Source organism: Photinus pyralis, unplaced genomic scaffold, assembly GCF_008802855.1.
Source record: "Photinus pyralis isolate 1611_PpyrPB1 unplaced genomic scaffold, Ppyr1.3 Ppyr1.4_LG2, whole genome shotgun sequence".
Taxonomy (NCBI): domain Eukaryota; kingdom Metazoa; phylum Arthropoda; class Insecta; order Coleoptera; family Lampyridae; genus Photinus; species Photinus pyralis.
In genome coordinates, this window is record NW_022170403.1 from 33155215 (window position 1) to 33173334 (window position 18120).

Consider the following 18120-nt stretch of genomic DNA (forward strand, 5'->3'; position numbering starts at 1 on the left):
TCTCTTTTGTTATCTTATGCTCAACTGTTTTACTTAAAACATCTTTATTATTTATTTTTTCTGCATTTTTACCGCAATAAAAGCAATTCGAAATAAAATCGAATTATCTTGCTTCCTGATTCGCGAACAATTTCTTTTTGTTCACTGACTCTTCTCCCTGCCTGTTTTATAGTTGATGCATTTGCGTTGGGCCTGTTGAAAACTCCAATAAGAACGTTAGTTTTACCGGCCATTGGCCAAAGCAAATGATTTGAGATGTAAAACCTGGAATAAACTTTATGAGGATTTTATTCATAATTCCTGTAAATTAACGATAATTTACGTTAATTTAGTTGCAAAAAAAGCTATTTACCTACTGTCAAAAACGGTATATCAAAACAGGAATAATACAGTGGTGCGATTTCTCCTAGCGTTACAAGCAACTAAGCGTTTTAAAAAGATATTTCATTATTTTCCAATACGTGGGCATTCGTTCTTGCCGTGTAACAGGGATTTTGGAGTTTTGAAAAGACTGATAAGAAGTGATCGAATTTATCTTCCAGAGGAGTATCAGGCAATGATGGTGTCCTGCAGGAAGAGTAATCCATTTAGTACTAAAGAAGTTACCTACAAAGATATTCTTGACTTCAAAAACTGGTGGCCGGCTAGTTATAAAAAAAATGCTTCCACCATTAAGAAATCCGGTGTTCCTCGTGAACCCTTTACTATTTCAAAATATAGACAGTTTGTGTTTGATAGTTCCACTCCGGGATATGTAACAACCTACGACTATATAGATGGCATTCATTCCTATACGCTTAAACTCCTAAAAGAGAACAGAGCCAGTCCTGTTATGCCAAGTGAATATGCGTACACAGAACCGCTTCCTATAAACCACAAGAAAATTGTTGATATTAAAAAAAGTCATGCAGTATATTACAGGTGAAACGTTGGAGTTCTACTATCACATCACGTCGTGGAAAGAAAGTAACACAGACGAAAATCTCGACGACTGAAAAAACATTATGTTATAATGCAACTTTTTGTACTCGATTAACCTAATAAAATATTTTTTTCTCCAACCACCTGAATAAGACGCTATTTTGTGACAGTGTTCGGTACGTAAAATTGACGTTTTGCGGATTAATCGCTTTCACCATGGCAACTGTACAAAAAGTAGATACTTTTGGTCCTAGTACCAAAAAGAAATTGACCTTGAAAGTTGGCCAATTAAAAAATTACAATCACGGAGATATGTCACATTGACATCGTTTTACATTGCAGGTTGTAAGATATTTCTATACATACAAATCAAATATTTTTGCATATTCAATGCAAATAATGCTGTTACCTATACGTATGTACATGTATTGAAAATGATTTACGCTCGCTATTTTTATTTAAACCATGTGTAACGTAATTTACATATTCGATGAACGTAATTTTAATACGTACCTATACAACCCGCCGTCGCGCGTAACGCCATCTATTTCAGACCCCTTGCACTATTATCTGTCATTTTGAATTCAAAATTTGAAAAAGTTAATTGCAATTAATTTTAATTAAAAAATTGTACGGTAAGTTTTTTATTTCAATACAAAATATAACAATATTAATTGTGTATACAATAAAATGACTGAAACTGATAGCGACATGGATTGCACTCCGCCAGAGATTACAGAAACGGCAGAACATGCTACCTCAAGATTTGCTCCCTACAAAGTCGCGAGAGGTGAGAAGTAAGAACGAATAGGTTATAAGTTAACCTAAAAACTAGAGTGGCATGACACTTGAGGACAAGAAAGCAGAAGTTCTTATACTAGTAGTGAAACTGTGACTGAATCTAAATTCGAATATAATTTGAAGTAAAGGGGGTTGGAGAAAAAATTTTATGTTTTATTCGTACAAAAAAATGCGTTTTCGGGACTCGGAAGGTTGCTGGACTCCGCTAACGCGTCGTCCAGCAACTATCTTCCTCGTCCCGAAAACTGACATTTTTTGTACTAATGAAACAAATAACTATTTCTACAACTGTCAAAAAAACCTGTCATTTTCTGATGAATTTCGAAGCGCGAAGTACTAGATTTTTAAACGGTTAATTAATAAGTAAGGTTGCCCTTGACAACGTGCGCGAAATCGTCAACAGTGAAAAAAAGTATTTCGCGCACGTGACAAAGTTGAACTTAAACAGCAAATTTAATTAACAATCGGTTCAGTTGTAGAAAAAATATTGTATATAACGCTAGCGCGAAGTTATTTCGCGCATTTGACTGATATTTTAACTCGGCTTCGCCTCGTCAAAATACCTTCAGTCTCAATGCGCAAAATTGAACTTCGCGCTCTTGTTATATAAATAACTATTTTACTGCTTATTGATCTATATTATAGTTTAAAAAATATTATGACACATTCTTGACTAAAAAAAAATTAAAAATGTTTTATCCACAAGCGCAGATCCAAATTGCAATGAAAAAAATATAATTCATCACATGTTGCCGCCCCCCTGAAACTAGCTTCCTGGGCTATAGCCCAGTGGCTAATTGGGCAAATTTATAGCACGGGGTCTACGAGCAGACGGACTTGAAAGTTTGTTTAACGATATAACCGAAGACCTACAGATATTTATTATTTGAAATTACTTCTAGGTTAGATAAATGTTATTAGAAACTATGAATGTATATACAAATTGCAATATTTTAATCAAGATTTGTTTGTTTTGGTAGTGTCTGCTCAAGCTCAAAGTTTCCGTGGCGCGCTTATAGCAGGATAATAATGGCTTTCGCTTTCACTCACAACATCGATAATCACATCATGTCTATACGTCAATCATTGCAGTTTTATTTTAGCTCGCTCCTAGATTTAGAATGTCAAGAATGGATTCACATTCAATGCGAGATTTAGTAAGAGAATGAAATAACGTAGAAAGGAAAGAGGAAGTAAAAGAAATTAATCATTCTCAAGGTCATAATAAGGAAGAGCTAGTGTGTTTTGAGAATTTCCTCGTCGATGTGGGGGTCCGGGGATTGGAAACTCACTGACCTGGCATCATCCCAACGCGCTATACTTGGAGATTCGCTCGAAACAGAGTATTTATAGAGCAAAGAAGCGGGCAGTGGCCTTCTGAGAAGAAATGGTGACGCCCGTGACCTACACATTCATTCATTTCGAAGTGTATGTTTTTAAAATAGCAAGTAATAAATCCAAAAAAATCTACAGGTAAGTGATGGCAACAACCCCAGTTTAAGTTTCAAGGAAACCAACGCGAGTATACAACCATTTTAAAAATAGATCTCGGAACGGCGGCTCGATATAAAACATTAAAAACCAATATAAAGCATGGCACGATTCTGAAGATAATGGTCGTTTCCATGTTATTTTGGAAACACGTCAAGTTCAGTTGTTCACACATTCATCAGAGGTAGATACAACAAAATAGCCAACAACAATAACGAAATCTAATCTTAAGCTTGCTATTTATAGGTACATTTTCTAGTAAGAGAATTTGGTTTTATGTCGTCTCTGTACATCGGTTTAGATTTTTCAAGTGGTAAACTATTTTAAAATGTTTACTGATCTGTATACGGTTGTAAAAACAGAAGATCACCACAATATTCAGGAGTTCAATAACTTTTCTTTAACTTTTCTAATAACTGTTCCTTTTTGGAAATGGGCTTTTTGGATTCCAAGATTCCAACGTAGATGCAAAGAGGTTTCTAAGAACTGTCGAGAACGCCAGAAAATGTCAAACATTTCTTTTATTTCGCAAAGTGCAAGTTCTTTGACAGGCTTATTGCAATTTTAGAAAAGATGCATAACAAGATACGAAGAATCGCATGAGATTTCCAGTAAGGGGATTTTTAAAAACTCGCATTCGGAAACACGATTTGTAATCCGGCTAATATTCAATAGCACTTCTCCTTGAACTCGTAGAAATCGATTGGGGAAGTTTTGACATCCCTGTCTCTTTCCATTCTCGAGTTAGACGATGAAGAGACAAACGGATAGACGGGCAGACGGAGGAACAGACAGACGGACAAAACCGCCACATAAGGGAAATTTCTTTCGAAAAATTTCTCTAAACAACGAAATATCAAACATACGCAAAATGTATCTTATGGGGAACCTAACCGAATTTCAATTAGGTGTATGTGTCCTGTCCGAGAGCTCTGAGATTAGCCCGCAGCGTTTATAACCAAGGAATTTTAACTTGGCCCTATTATATATTTGCCAAATATGTTAAGTTAAAATAAGATTCATTCACATAACACGAGACCTAAAAAGAAGCCTTTCCAAACGATTATATGGCACTTTTCTTACGTACAGCGTTGATCTCCAAACGTAGACCAACACCACGGCGGCGGATGCGTATCATCGAGATTTATCAGTGTCTCTTTGTGAATACCTATACTCTTTTTCATTACTTCGTTCTCAAGATATTCAGAATTGCAGTTGATCCTAACGAAAACTATGTTTCATTCAGACCTTCTACTTGCTCTATGCGAGTATCCCCTCCCGAAACTCTGTTCTCGAGATATCGTCTTTCAAGTTTAACATTCATCGAAAAAGTTCACCAAAAGTGGAAGACTATCAAATTTAGCTCCCGTCCATCGAGTCAATCAATATTGCACCAATTCCCCAACGAAAGTGATGAATACTTATCGATCTGGGCAAATAATTTCGATATTTTGATGAATATAGCGCTACTCTATACTGCATTCATTATAAGAAGGTAGTAGATGGCGCTGTGTTTGAAGATAAACACACACAGGCAAAATATAAAACGGCGCCAAATTATTGTAAAGTAGAAATATTCAGCACTGCGAACAGAAATAAATCTTTCACAATAACAACTAATGACACTTCGGCAGTTTAGTTGGTAACATAAACTACCAACTTACAAAATTCACCAGTCGTTTTATGTTTCATTGTAATACTACTGACTCGTGTTTTAACCAATCACAGTGAAGGTCAAAGCTTCCCTATGCTTTCTACCGCTACCTTCTTAAAATGAATACAGTACATATAGTGCAATACATTACTAACGACTAAATCGCTAAGGGTGTAGTACATACATCAGTACCCAGGTTCCTGAGTTAGGAATCAAAGTCAGATCCATAATTGGAGACACATGCCTCGGATAGGAAAATTATTTAATAATAACAAGTCAAAATTTGAACCAAATCGATGAAATCTAGGATGAAATCGTCTCGATGACATGAACGCATGCATACGTACCAACCTTTCCAACCAACCAAAATCAACGCCAGTTTCAAAGAAGAATTGTAAATACAGGGGCGGACTGGCCCGGGGGGCGGGTGGCAATTGCCACCTGGCCTGTAGGTCATAATGGCCCGTTGGAAATTTATAAGTATGTGCTGTATTTAGTTTCTTGCACTATTAATAAATTATTAACACGTTTCTCTCATTGGGGTTGATGTTAGGTTGTTCATTACAAAATTCTGTTTTTCTTTAAGTGTTTTACAATGAATTTATCATTTTTTGTCGTATTTTGAAAGTGCTGAAACACAATTATAGGCGACGCGCCTCGTTTGGATTACCTATGTATTTGTTTTAATTATCAGCTGCAACTGCAATTTTAAAAAAACTATATTCTAATTGATTTTCAAGAAGGGAATACTTTAAAATGATGCAAAAAATGTTTTTGTTGTGCACCGCAGAGCCCCCCCACCATCTTCATTACAGTAATACACTTTAATGGCCCGTAACCTATGCAATTCCACCTGGCCCGTAAGTACCCAGTCCGCCCCTGTGTAAATAAACACTGATATGTTATCAGAGTGTAACGTTTTTGTTTTCAAATTTTGTTACACATTGTATACTATATTTTATTCCGTTCTGTATATAATGAACTTTGGTTAGTTTGGTAATAATTTGGTACAGCTTAGACCATATAGTACATGGACTGCTAATTATAACTAAAATATGGTCAAGGACATCGCCCGGGTATTTGAGTTTCAGGGTAAACGAGTCTGTCCGAAGTTGTCCGATTAGACACGATTTGAGTCTGTCAACCTATAAATTAACAAACGTCAATTATTTAATCGCGTAGATATGCCAAACAAGCAAACCTATCCTTATTTGTGGACGTATAGAAGAGTATCAAGAAGAGATCAAGAGTATTTAAAGCTTCCCGTACTACGCGGTTACCATAAAAGCTACCTACTTATTACGCGATCCGAGTGGTGTTTACACGACTTTAGTTTACCCTGAGATTCACATACCCACGACTGCGGTGCCCTCTACCCGTGGCCACCCATTTTGTATTGAAAGCATAGGGTTAATAGCAGTCCATGTACTAAGGGGACAGACAATTCCGTATTTTTGAAAAAGAGTGATCGTTGCGTATATCGCGGAGTGACGAAAGCTGTCAAGTGTCGTTGGCAGATAATTATTAAGATAGATAATAATTTGGCGGTTTTAAAAGGTGGAACATTGCCACTTGAATTTGTGCGAATTAAAGAAATACGCGAAAGGCAAAAATGAAAGAATCATCGATAGATATACGTTTGCATAAGCAGGTGGTTTGAGAATCGAATGATATTTCAAGAAACAATAAGTAGTAGCATAGAGTAAATAAGGTTTACTCTATGGTAGTCGTCAAGGGACCTCGTGGAATCAAGTAGCCCTCTGCATAGTTAAGAAATGGTGTCGTAGGAATTCATTATCATCATCTCAAGAAAATCACATTCTTGAGATCACGTCTTAGATTTAGCATCGTGACTAGTCAAGCGTATAGACAAATCGACGGCATTCGAGATCAGCAGGTGTTAGCAGCTTCGGGCCAACGGCATCGCCGCGCCGTGCCGCATGCCATACAGATAATCGACAAGGAATTACAATTTGGTAATATAAACAGTTTATTAAGCGGCAGAGCAAAGCGGAATCGATGGTGGCGGCACTCCGACCTACAGCGCTCTCCAAATCTGGCTTCGTATGCGCGTTGCCTACCCTCCCAGCCGTAGGCTGGTTTTAGATAGAGTTATACTTATATGGGAGACGCAGCGTTTTTAGCCAATATAGAATCATTAATTCGATGTTTTTGACGTTGGAATTCATACAGTGTGTTGTTTTACCCATCTATTGTCATTTGAATATACGGGAAAGACTACGTTTGTATTATTAACAACAAAATGTAGTACCATAGTATAATACAAATAGTAAGCCAACCGGTTCGCGCCAATTCTTGATGATTGTAAAAAGATGTACCGGAATATGCTGCCACCTAGTTGAGAGTAGCTCAATATGCTCGTCTTAGAAACTACATTTATTATTGTCACGAAACGATCGGCATCAGTTATCGAAGCGGGAAAATACAAAACATGTTCGGTAATCGAGTTTAAATATTCTTCCCATATCGTATTCCTATTTCATATCGTCATAATCAAGCACTATACTTACAAGCAGAGCTGGAATGATTACTCAAAAAAGTATTCGAATACTAATCACAAATTACTTTATCATAAAAGTATTTACAGTAATTGATTAGGTACCTACTTTACAAAATTTGTATTTAATTACTGATTACAATTTGTAATCGATTTACTTTAGCATCGTAATTACATTAACTACATTTTTAAACTTACATCTTGCATGCGCACGTATCCATACTTTACCTATTTTATTTATCGTTAACGAGTTCGTTGATCCTTTGTTATTATTTATTAACGATCCTCGAGCCCGTTTATAATTTTGTATTCCTATCTGTCTGTCTGTCCGTTTGTATGTAAGCACCTCGAATAGAAATAAAACTAATGCCGAATCAAGAAAATTGTATAACGTTCCTGTTCCTTTTTGTATAATCCGCTTATATTTTTAGCGCATTTTCCAAGGAAGGTGGGTGCGCTATTGCAGCCACTTTCTCTGTCTGTCCGTTTGTCCGACCGAGGCCTCCATTCCCACAGTTTTCAAGATATTAAGTTCGTTCTTTTTCCATTCGGTAGCTTATAGCTCTGTCACCTCAATCAAGAAAAATCTTGACGAGTAATGTGCGCATGCGCAAGCTGCGCAGTATCAACTTTCTTTTTTATTAATATATTATTTTGTTGAAATTTTAACCATAGACACTTCTAGTAAAGGCAAACATATCGCATATAGGAAAAATCAGATGTGCGCAATGCACATGCGTGGATTGCGCAATGAACTTATTACTTAACTTATTTATGGAGATATTTCTTTGAAATTTTAACCAAATATCCTTTAGTGAAACCAAACGTATCGCATATTGTAAACATCAGATTAATGTGCGCATGTGCAATATCAACTGTCTTATTTATCGAAATATTTTTTTAAAATTTTTATCACAGGTGCTTCTGTAAAAGCAAACATATTTCATATTGTAAACATTAGATGTGCGCATGCGCAGTTTATACGCACTCTACGCAGTGTCAACTTTCTTATTAATGAAGATATTTCTTTGAAATATTAACCACAGATACCTCTAGTAAAGAAAAACATAGCGCACATAGCTATGGCCTTTTGGAAAGTACTGATCAATGCCGGAAAAATGCGCTGAAGTTACTCGATTTACTTTTTTAGCGCATTTCCACAAAAATAAAAAAGAAATGCGCTATTGTGGCCACTTTGTCTTTGCACCAAGGAAGGAATTTTTTCTGAGTTTATTGCTACAAAAGTTATTGCAAAAAACCCTAAAACCGTTTTTTACATGTTCCTTAATTTTACACTTTTACCGTTTATTAACGATCCTAGAGATCGTTTATAATTTTGTATTGCTGTCTGTTGTCTGTCTGTTAGTCTGTCCGTCTGTTCCTTTGTATGTCCCTCTATCTGTCCGTGTGAACGATAACTTTGTTTAGAAATGTCCGATCGCTTTTATTACATTTCCGTTAGTTATGAACTGAATTGCATGAAATTCAATATGGACATAGCTTTAGCCATATAATACGCAATGCCAAAAGTTGAGTCGAATCGATTCAAAATTCACAGTGCCCTTTTTGCATCTCGACCATTTATAAACCGAATTGCAAACTTTTTTATTTATAAAAGTATTTGAATGAAATTTGATACATAGGCACTTGGAATAAAGGAAAATCAAACGCCAGTTTCAAAATTTGGTTTTGCGCATGCGCAGTGCCAACTTTTTTATCTATGGAAGCATTTAAGTGAAATTTGATACATAGGTGTTTCCGAAATCTGTCAATTAAACTAAACCGAAGTTTAAACTGACGTTGTATAACCGGGCCTTATGGAAATTTGCACCGACAAATTTTAGTGGAGCGTAGCTTAAAATTCATGACAACGATTGTCGCAATAATAATCGTTGCTATGGATTTTAAGCTATGCTTAAACTACTCCGCTTAAATTTGTCGGTGTAAACGGCCATTACTACGTTAATTTCATGACAAAATACGTTCATTTGGTCCACAGTACAAAAAATTCACAGATTTCGCAATCCATGCAACCATCGGAGAAATTAGAAATGACAACCTTATAACGTCATATGTAAAACACCTCGTAAAACACAAATGACTCTTATTCAAATTTAATCCAATCACCCATCACTCGTCACCCTTCTGAATAATAAGCATCATAACGTAATCGTAATTCGTAATACCTATGCTCGTTTCATTCATTATGGGGAGACATTGATTTTTAATTGATTCACTTCAAACCCCATTTCAAGATGCCAGATGGATCCTTGGTCTAATTACCATCATCAAAGGATATGTGCGAAAATTTTAGATTGGAATTAACAAAACGTATCGACAGTATCCGCGGCTATTCCTTCACGTACCGATCACGGTCGAGTACCGTACAATCGGTGATGCGACACCGTTGTTTTTTCTGCGTGAACGAAACTCGTAACTTTGTACCCAAATACCACATACCTATACGAAACCATAAACATTTCCAATGTTAAAATTAGTTTCTCTAGTTGTACAAATAACTAAAAATTTAAAACTTTTGGTGTTGTTTATTTTATTTATTTGGTGTCAAGGCGATTGTAAAAAAAATTCATTATCAATAACATTGACTTTGGTAAAGTCAATATCAATCAAATAGGTTCGCATTAAAGCAAACGCTCAATTTGGAAAATAATTTACTGACCATAACTGTTAATTTCGTGAAGTAATCAGTTCTCGAAGAGACATGCAATTTTCACGCTGCGTTTTAGGACAAAAAATAGTTCGTTAGTGCTCGTTTCAGCACAACCGAAATGAGCGCCGGGACCGAATCTGTCTGACCCGAAACAGCTTCATGTCCATTTGGTTCATTGGGTTTTAACAAAATTGTCATTGGTAGCAGCACTCATTTTATCAATTAACCGCACATCTCTATAATCATAATATGTATTATACTGTGCTATAATTTATTATTCGTCATAGATCATAGATAAAGCCACCTTTTATTTATGATTACCCGTTGAATGTATTAATCGCAACCCAATATAATTTTATGATGAAGAAAAGGAAATAACTAAACCAATATAGACAACGAGCGACAAGGTCTCTTCCGGTTAACGAGTATTGACCAAAATTTAATCACTTATAGCCGCTTGACCACTGTCTACCTACTTATTACTGAAAACATAATTGGAAAATTCGAAATCGTTCGGGAGTTATCATGTATAGGTACACCGACGGACTGACAGACGGACAGAAATCATGAATTCGCGTAGGAGCTCGTTTAATAATAAAGAACTCCCTATATATTTTATTGCTATAATGACCTTTAATGGAACGTAAACGTATTAAAACAGGATATTAAATGAGTGGAAAGGAAGAATTAAATGGAGTTGATATTCTAATCTATAAAAATAAATGTTAAATGATAACTGTAGCATGCACCTGGCGTGGTATTACAGTAAGCCAGTGTAATATACATATTACCCTGTTGAAGTTAAACAAATTTCATATGGCTAACTGTACTGGGTTCAACGACATCTACTGAAGGGAAGATTCAATTACAATTGGTAGCACCGAATGTTGTATCATGGGCGCACACCACTTTACAAATATACCGACTCGTGACACATCTAGCAATCACAAATATGAACTAACCAAAATTCAAACGCGTTGTTTTACTATTGTGTTATAATATTATGGTAGTACTTAAAATTTTCCGCCTGATTAAAGGCCACACAGTGCACACTTTCTTTTAAGTGTACCTATATCTTTTTATACCGGGTGAATATTTCGAAACCGAACATAGGCCATTCACATGGGAAAAACGTTTTGCAAATTGTTGCATCCAATCGAAAGAAGATTTTTTTCTAATGATATACGAATTAGTTTATTTTATCAAAAATTCGACAATAAATCCAATTATACCAAAATAATGTTCAGTGGAAATTTCCTAAAGAATTGAAATAGGTTTTGTAAGACGCCCATTAAAATGTACGGAAAGCAAATATCGCGTACTAGAGTAACTATTTCCGCTGTAAACGTTGTTTATTATAAATACTTTGCCCTCCGCGAAATACACTTTACAAACAAATTAATGGCAGTTGTCATAAACTGATATTGATTTCGACTTGAATAACGTTTGAATCTGCTTTTTGTCTTCCTGGTCATGGTGATTGGGTTTATTGCCGAATTTTTTATAAAATAATGAGAAATACACCTGAAAATGATATTTAGCATCTAAATTGCACATTGTGTTGCCTATACAGGGTGTTACATGACCGCATGTAAAAAAAATCGGGTGATAGAGGGGATCAAGACAAGCATTTTTTCCAAATAAACCGAGGTTCCAACGTGTTTCGTTTGGGAGCCACCCCCAAAGAAGTGGTGAAATTTGGATTTCTTCATTCATTTTTTTCTTAGCAACCATAAGAGTTACAAAGATGGGTAGCACGTCTTCGAATAGGTTTTCGGGTACGCCCTATCCGATTTTGAAAAAAAAATTCCAAAAGGGCGCACCCCTGCTTGGGGGTGCGAAAAAAAATTCTGATTTCCACGAAATTTGGTATCCTGTTCGACAATTTTGTTCCTTAACTCATCAAGTACGTACACAACAAATTTCGTGGAATTCTCTCCATTTTCGTTGTCCGGCCAAGAATTGCAGTGACACTTTTTTTCGAATTTTCAAAAACTAATTTCAGATTCGTCATTTTCATGTTCAAAAACCCCCAGATACCAAATTTCGTCGAAATCACTCCCAAGTAGGGGTGCGCCCTTTCGTGGTCGGAATTTTGGAAATTTTACTCCTACAATTAAATAATGTAGTTTCTTCTGCTAACAAAACGCAAAGGTAAAGTGAGCTGACAACACTTATATTTTTAGGTAAAGCATTTGAAATGTCGACCCCATTTTTCCTGTACACTCGTACCCTCTTTATGAAAAAGTTCACAGTCAAAATTTATTGTCCCGAGTTTCAACAGCTAAGAACTAATGACAAGGAAAATCTTTCTGCTTGCGGTACTACTCGTACTAGGTAAGACATATGCACGCGATTTATAGATAATTGATTGGCTTTTCTGATTATATCATTGTTTATGGTGTATCTATAACAATGATATTATGCACATTCCATTCCATTTAATATAGATTCGCAAAAATAAAGAATGAACTTTAATTCTTTAAAAAAATGCTCAAACAGGTAGAAAGGTGGATGGGATGCCCATATTGATTATTGACTGTCGACTAATAAAGACACGTTTTTAAAGGGCGCTGAAATTGTAGAAGTGCTTTCGGATACATCAGATTTTGATTGTAGGTGGTATCAGCAATTTTTATGGATAAGTTCATTGGCTTAAGGTATTTATTTAAAGAATAGGAAAAGGAAATAATTAAACGTAATTAAAAATAGATCTGAATGCTAGTTAGTAGTTACGTGCGTTTACATTGGTAATTAGTTAAACTTCACATGTTACTTTCATCTTCGTACGAACAAAAACGAAATATGTTGGCGTTTCAAAAACGCTCTTAAAATATGATTGTTTTTATTATCAGTCTAAAGTTGTTCTAATATAGATTCCTGTGTGTACAATCTTTTTAAACTGCTGAGCTCACATCTCCAATTACTACCTACTTTATCTATGGTAACGCCATGCACAATATGTACAGGATGTGCCAACGAAAATTTGTACCTAAAAATTCGGTAAAATAAATGTTTTGCCAAAATTAAAAAAAACTGTCGATTTTTGGACCGAGGGGATCAATTTTTATGCAAAAATAATTCTTACAACTTTCACCCTGTGCGAGGAGTTGCAAATCCCCACACAAGTGTATAAATGAGAGGAGGGGCCAAATGACCCACAATTTAGAAGGGCGTTCTATTATTTCTACAACCTTTTTTTGAAATTGATCGATTAGTTATAGAGAGATCGCGTAAAATTGACATTTTTTAGCGGGGTTTTTGCTTAGGTAGATAACTCTTATGTACTTACAAAGTGATAAAAAAAATCATTCGTGTTGGTGTTAGTTTCTAACTTTCTCCTCAAATTATTAAGGTAGCCTCAACCTAATTCTTCCGGGACCATATGGGCCGCTTTGGGACTTGGGAGACAATGGCGTAGCCCAAAGGTAGCTTGTAACAGATTTAGAAAATACGCATTAATTCGGGGAGAGTATATGATGTTTGTAATGTGTGAAATTTAAAAGGCCAAATCGTTTTATTTTGAAAATCCGTAGAACACACACACACATCAACAATTTTGTTTTTGCCGAAATAAAACATAATATATGGAGTAGTATAATCTAGTATCTACCTGTGGAAGTTTGAAAAATAAATCTTGTCGCATTTTTACTACCAGTTGCGTAACTATACTATTTTCGTGTGGATATCAAAGTACCAATTTATTCTTACTTATTAAATCTTGTTGCTGACGTACCCCCCAGTGCATCTCAACTTATACAAATTGTCCCTTTATCGCAGTTTTTCGTCCCCGCTTATATAATAAATAAATGCCAACATTGCAAAATGTTAAATTAATAAACGTATTCACAATCATTAAGTTTGGCAAAATATCCGAATTCCACATCTTTCAGATCTTCATAATTTAAAATAGAATGTCCCCTTGATCAGCTGATGAATAAACGTTATAAAACTTGCTTGGAATGTAATAATAGTCTCTTATTGTTTATTAATGTTTATTTTGAACAGTTCGACGACTAAACGTGTTTATTTTTATTTTAAGCTGGAAAACTAGGGTCGGCATTAATTTCGCGAAAAGACGGTGCTTCCATATAGTGATTTTTTAATCTTGATAATTTGATAACATAACGTCTTTAGACATCGTATGTAACTGAAAGCCAAAGTGATTTTGCCTGTTAATTATGTTGTTGTCCAAAATATGTCAAAATCCTATTTGTCACCAATTTGGTATGGAATAAGAAATTACATTACTCAATGCCAATGAGATGACATAAATACTTTGGCGACTAACGTAGGTATGTCTTTGGCCAAAAGCGGAAAGTACATTTTATAGTTTTCCGGTCCGGGCGGTCTTGCTGGTCATTTTCCATGAGCGGGTGTGCAAAGACGTCGTTTATTATGTAGGAGTAATAAGATGTAGCTATAAAACTAGTAAAGACTACCAGAGTACCAGGTATTACCAGCATAGATACCAAAGACTACGAGGGGGACTACCTGCCATAACCACGTGCCAAACACTACCAGTGTAATACTATCAAAGACTACTAGTGGGACTATTAATGACTACAATCTGTATTCGTAAGCGTAGAATCATTTTCGAGGTCATTTTGTAACATATTTCACAAAGAACTTTTACTAAGTAATATTTTTCGTCATAGAGCACCACATGATACAGGTCTTTTTTCACTTTTAATTTAGCAGTTACCGAATTTGATTCAACTTTTGAAATACTTCCAGCATCGTTCCGCAGTTGTCGGTCTTCTACATTGGCGCCGTTCACTATTTCAAATTTAACCTTGCCGTATTGGTTTAGTGCTCAATTTTTGGGGCACTTGCTTCTCATAGTTCGAGCTTCTATTGGCGACACGGGAAAAAAAGACCGCGATTCGAGCTCTAAGAAGCTTTTGGGCGTCAAAAGTCGACTACCCCTCGAAGACGCGCGCCTTGGAAAAGGTGGTTAATTTCGTCCCTAGGAAAAAAAAACAAAATTCAGCAGGGGTTGTGCGCGTTTACGAGATCTTTACGACGACACCAATTTGAAGACAAACGGACCAAAAATATAGAAGATGAAAAACTAAAAAATCATTAAGTTAGTACAACGCGCTGGGGGATGGCGCCCAGATGTCGCCGACCCCACATCATGTAGCTTAAAAGTTGTTAATTACACGGCCCCAGTAGGTTAGGTACATGTACAGAGTGGTGCAAATTCGTGACTCACCATTGGGATCCCCGTAACGGTGATAGATACAGTGTACGTTAAATCAGGGCCAAGTTGCCCCTTTTTGTGACTAAAAACGTGCATTTAAAATGTTTGACAAATCTTTGAACATAGCTGAAATATCGCCGAAAAACTGACAATGTCAAATTTCGTTTTCATTTTCCCTAGCTTAAACGACCGGAAATAGACGATCCCCGTTAGTACCTCCTATGGGCACTTTTTTCGGAGAGTCTGAATGTGTTATCAAAATTTCCATAACTGCACACTAGATGTAGAAGATACTCCTTCTTTCCTATTTCTTATGGAAGCCATATTTGATTTTGACGGAATTAGATAGAGAGCACAAAAGGAAATTCATTTGAATGCATCGCCGTCATTGCCATTTTGATTCAGCAAAATCTAGTTACCCGTGGATGTTTTGTTGAGAAATGAATAATTATAAAACATTAGATTTTGAAATTTTTCTTGTACTGTTATGGAAAAGTATAATTATACTTTGACACGTCATTATTTTTCTTTTTTTGTTCTCTCTTCTCTCTCGTTTCGTAAAATCCAACATAGCGCCCATAAGAAATAAGAAAGTAGTAGCATGTAGCTTCTACACCGTCCATGGGAAAATGAAAACCAAATGTGTCATTTTCAGATTTTTGGTGACATCAGTTACTTTCAAAGATTTTTCAAAAATTTAACGTGGCCACTTTGTCCGTCCGGTCGCTACTAGATCTTTGTTCTTAAGTGTTATCGTTCTACTTTTTTCTCTTTTTACTTCGTTATGGTGTCGCGACTTGCATCAAGGAAGGAATTTTATCAGCGTTGATTATTAAAAATTCATCAAAGTCCTCGTGTGAGATCGAATGGACTTCAGCGCATTTTTGTGTGGCAGATCACTGTTTTATTAGCCAGTGTTGACTCCACCATCAATAAAATCTTGTCGGGAGCAACCATATTCCCTTCGTCGGTGTCCACTTCCGAGGCCCCATTCACCCGCAATTCGCGTAGGTATAAAGTGTTGATTTTACCATCACTAAGATCTCGTCGGGAGTTACCATATTCCCTGTATCGGTACCCACCTCCGACGCGGACGTCCCGTTCAGCCACAATTCGGACTTGAAGTTTTGACTCCACCATCAGTAAGATCTCGTCCACGCAGGAATCGGAGAAAAACTGTAGAAGAAGATAGAAAAAAACTGAAAAATCTCCAGGTAAGTATAACACGCCCAGATGTCGCCGACCCCACATCTTGTAGCCCCGTCCCTAAAGTTGTTAGCTACACGGCCTCGATAGGTACATGTACACCCCTCGTCTTTTTACAAGCGTTCTTCTACGGGTCAGGTGAGATTTAATGCTACCTTTTTACAAATAAGTTTGAAAAACTGCGCCAAAAAAGTTATACCTAGTAAAAAATCAATTTTTCCATCTACCGTAATTTTACACTTTTGGCGTTTGTTAACAATTCTCGAGATCGCTTACAATTTTGTATTGTCTGTCTGCCTGTCCGTCTGTCTGTCTATCCGTGTGCACGATAACTTTGGGCCGAAACGTCGGATCGCTTTGAAAATTGGTACGCATGGTCTGAAGGATCTAAGAAAGGTCGCTATTGTTTTTCAGTTATGTACACAAACGGTTCAAAAAATTACATCCCAAAAATTGACCAAACCTCCAAGCGGTTCTTGTAACATTTTTGTTACAAAGAACATATAAATGTCCGGGTTTTATGTGTTAGTATACATGTTCCATAAATCTCAAGCTACTATGCACGAATTAAAAAATTTTTAAATGCTTTGGTATTTGCGCAATCCAATGTCGTTTGCGTTTTGTCCGTTCGTCCGTCCGTCAATCCGTCCGGACCCACTTTTACCGTTTCGAACTACTTCTAGGGGAATGGTCCTAGAGTCCTGGAATGTTTTGCAGTAGGTAGCCTATACCTTGAAGGTGTGCCACACGGCCATCAAATTTCGCTGTCTAGAAGCCCCCCCCCCCATGGGGGGAGTGGAACTAGTTTTATCCTCCATGGTCTAATGAGAGGTCTCAAAGGTGTACAATACAAATGTTTTGTTTTCTTCTCTTTTTTGTAAATTATTGGAAAAACCTAATGGAATAAAATATTATTATTGTTAATATATCCATTGGTGATGTCAAAACAAAAGCTATTTCGGTTAAAAAAAATGCCCTTTATCTGCACAATAGTTGTGCACAATTTATACTTGTTTTTATTTGTTAAGAAATTTAAATGAAATTTTGTATAAACGTACCTCGAGGTATAAGGGAATATACCTGATCACGATAAGAGGACGAGGAGGAGGGCTATGGTTGGTAAAGATGAATTCCTTTCGTTGAGACCTTTCATTAGAGTACCATGAAGGATAAAACTAGTTCCACCCCCCATACTTTGATAAGAGGACAGAAAGAAGGGCAGTAGTTGGTAGAAAACGGTTCCTTCCGTTGAGACCTTTAATTAGAATACAATGAGAGATCAAATTAATTTTTAGACAATGAAATTTGATGGCTGTCTGGCACACCTTCAAGGTATAGGCTACCTACTGCAAAAAATTACAGGACTCTAGGACCATTCCCCTAGAAGTAGTTCGAAACGGTAAAAGTGGGTCCGGACGGACGAACGGACAAAACGCAAACAATAGCACATTTTTTTTAATTCTTAAAAAATGCTGATCTCTGAGGGGAGCGAATCAACTCCTTAAGGAGGTGTGTTGTAAAATTGATGAATGTATGAATATCTCGATGATCGTTCGGTATTCAGTTGTATCACATTTTTGTGCTTATAAGTTCTATACGTTAAGATGATTCTTATAAAATCAGGTTGAAATGACATGGTCAAAGAATAGGCC

General features: G+C 36.3%; 1 protein-coding gene across 3 annotated transcripts in view; it reads right to left on the reverse strand.

Annotated features, from left to right (window-relative positions):
- The window catches only part of LOC116163123 (tropomodulin), a 44322-nt gene that overhangs the window by 9015 nt on the left and 17187 nt on the right, over positions 1–18120 (reverse strand). The window lies entirely within an intron of this gene.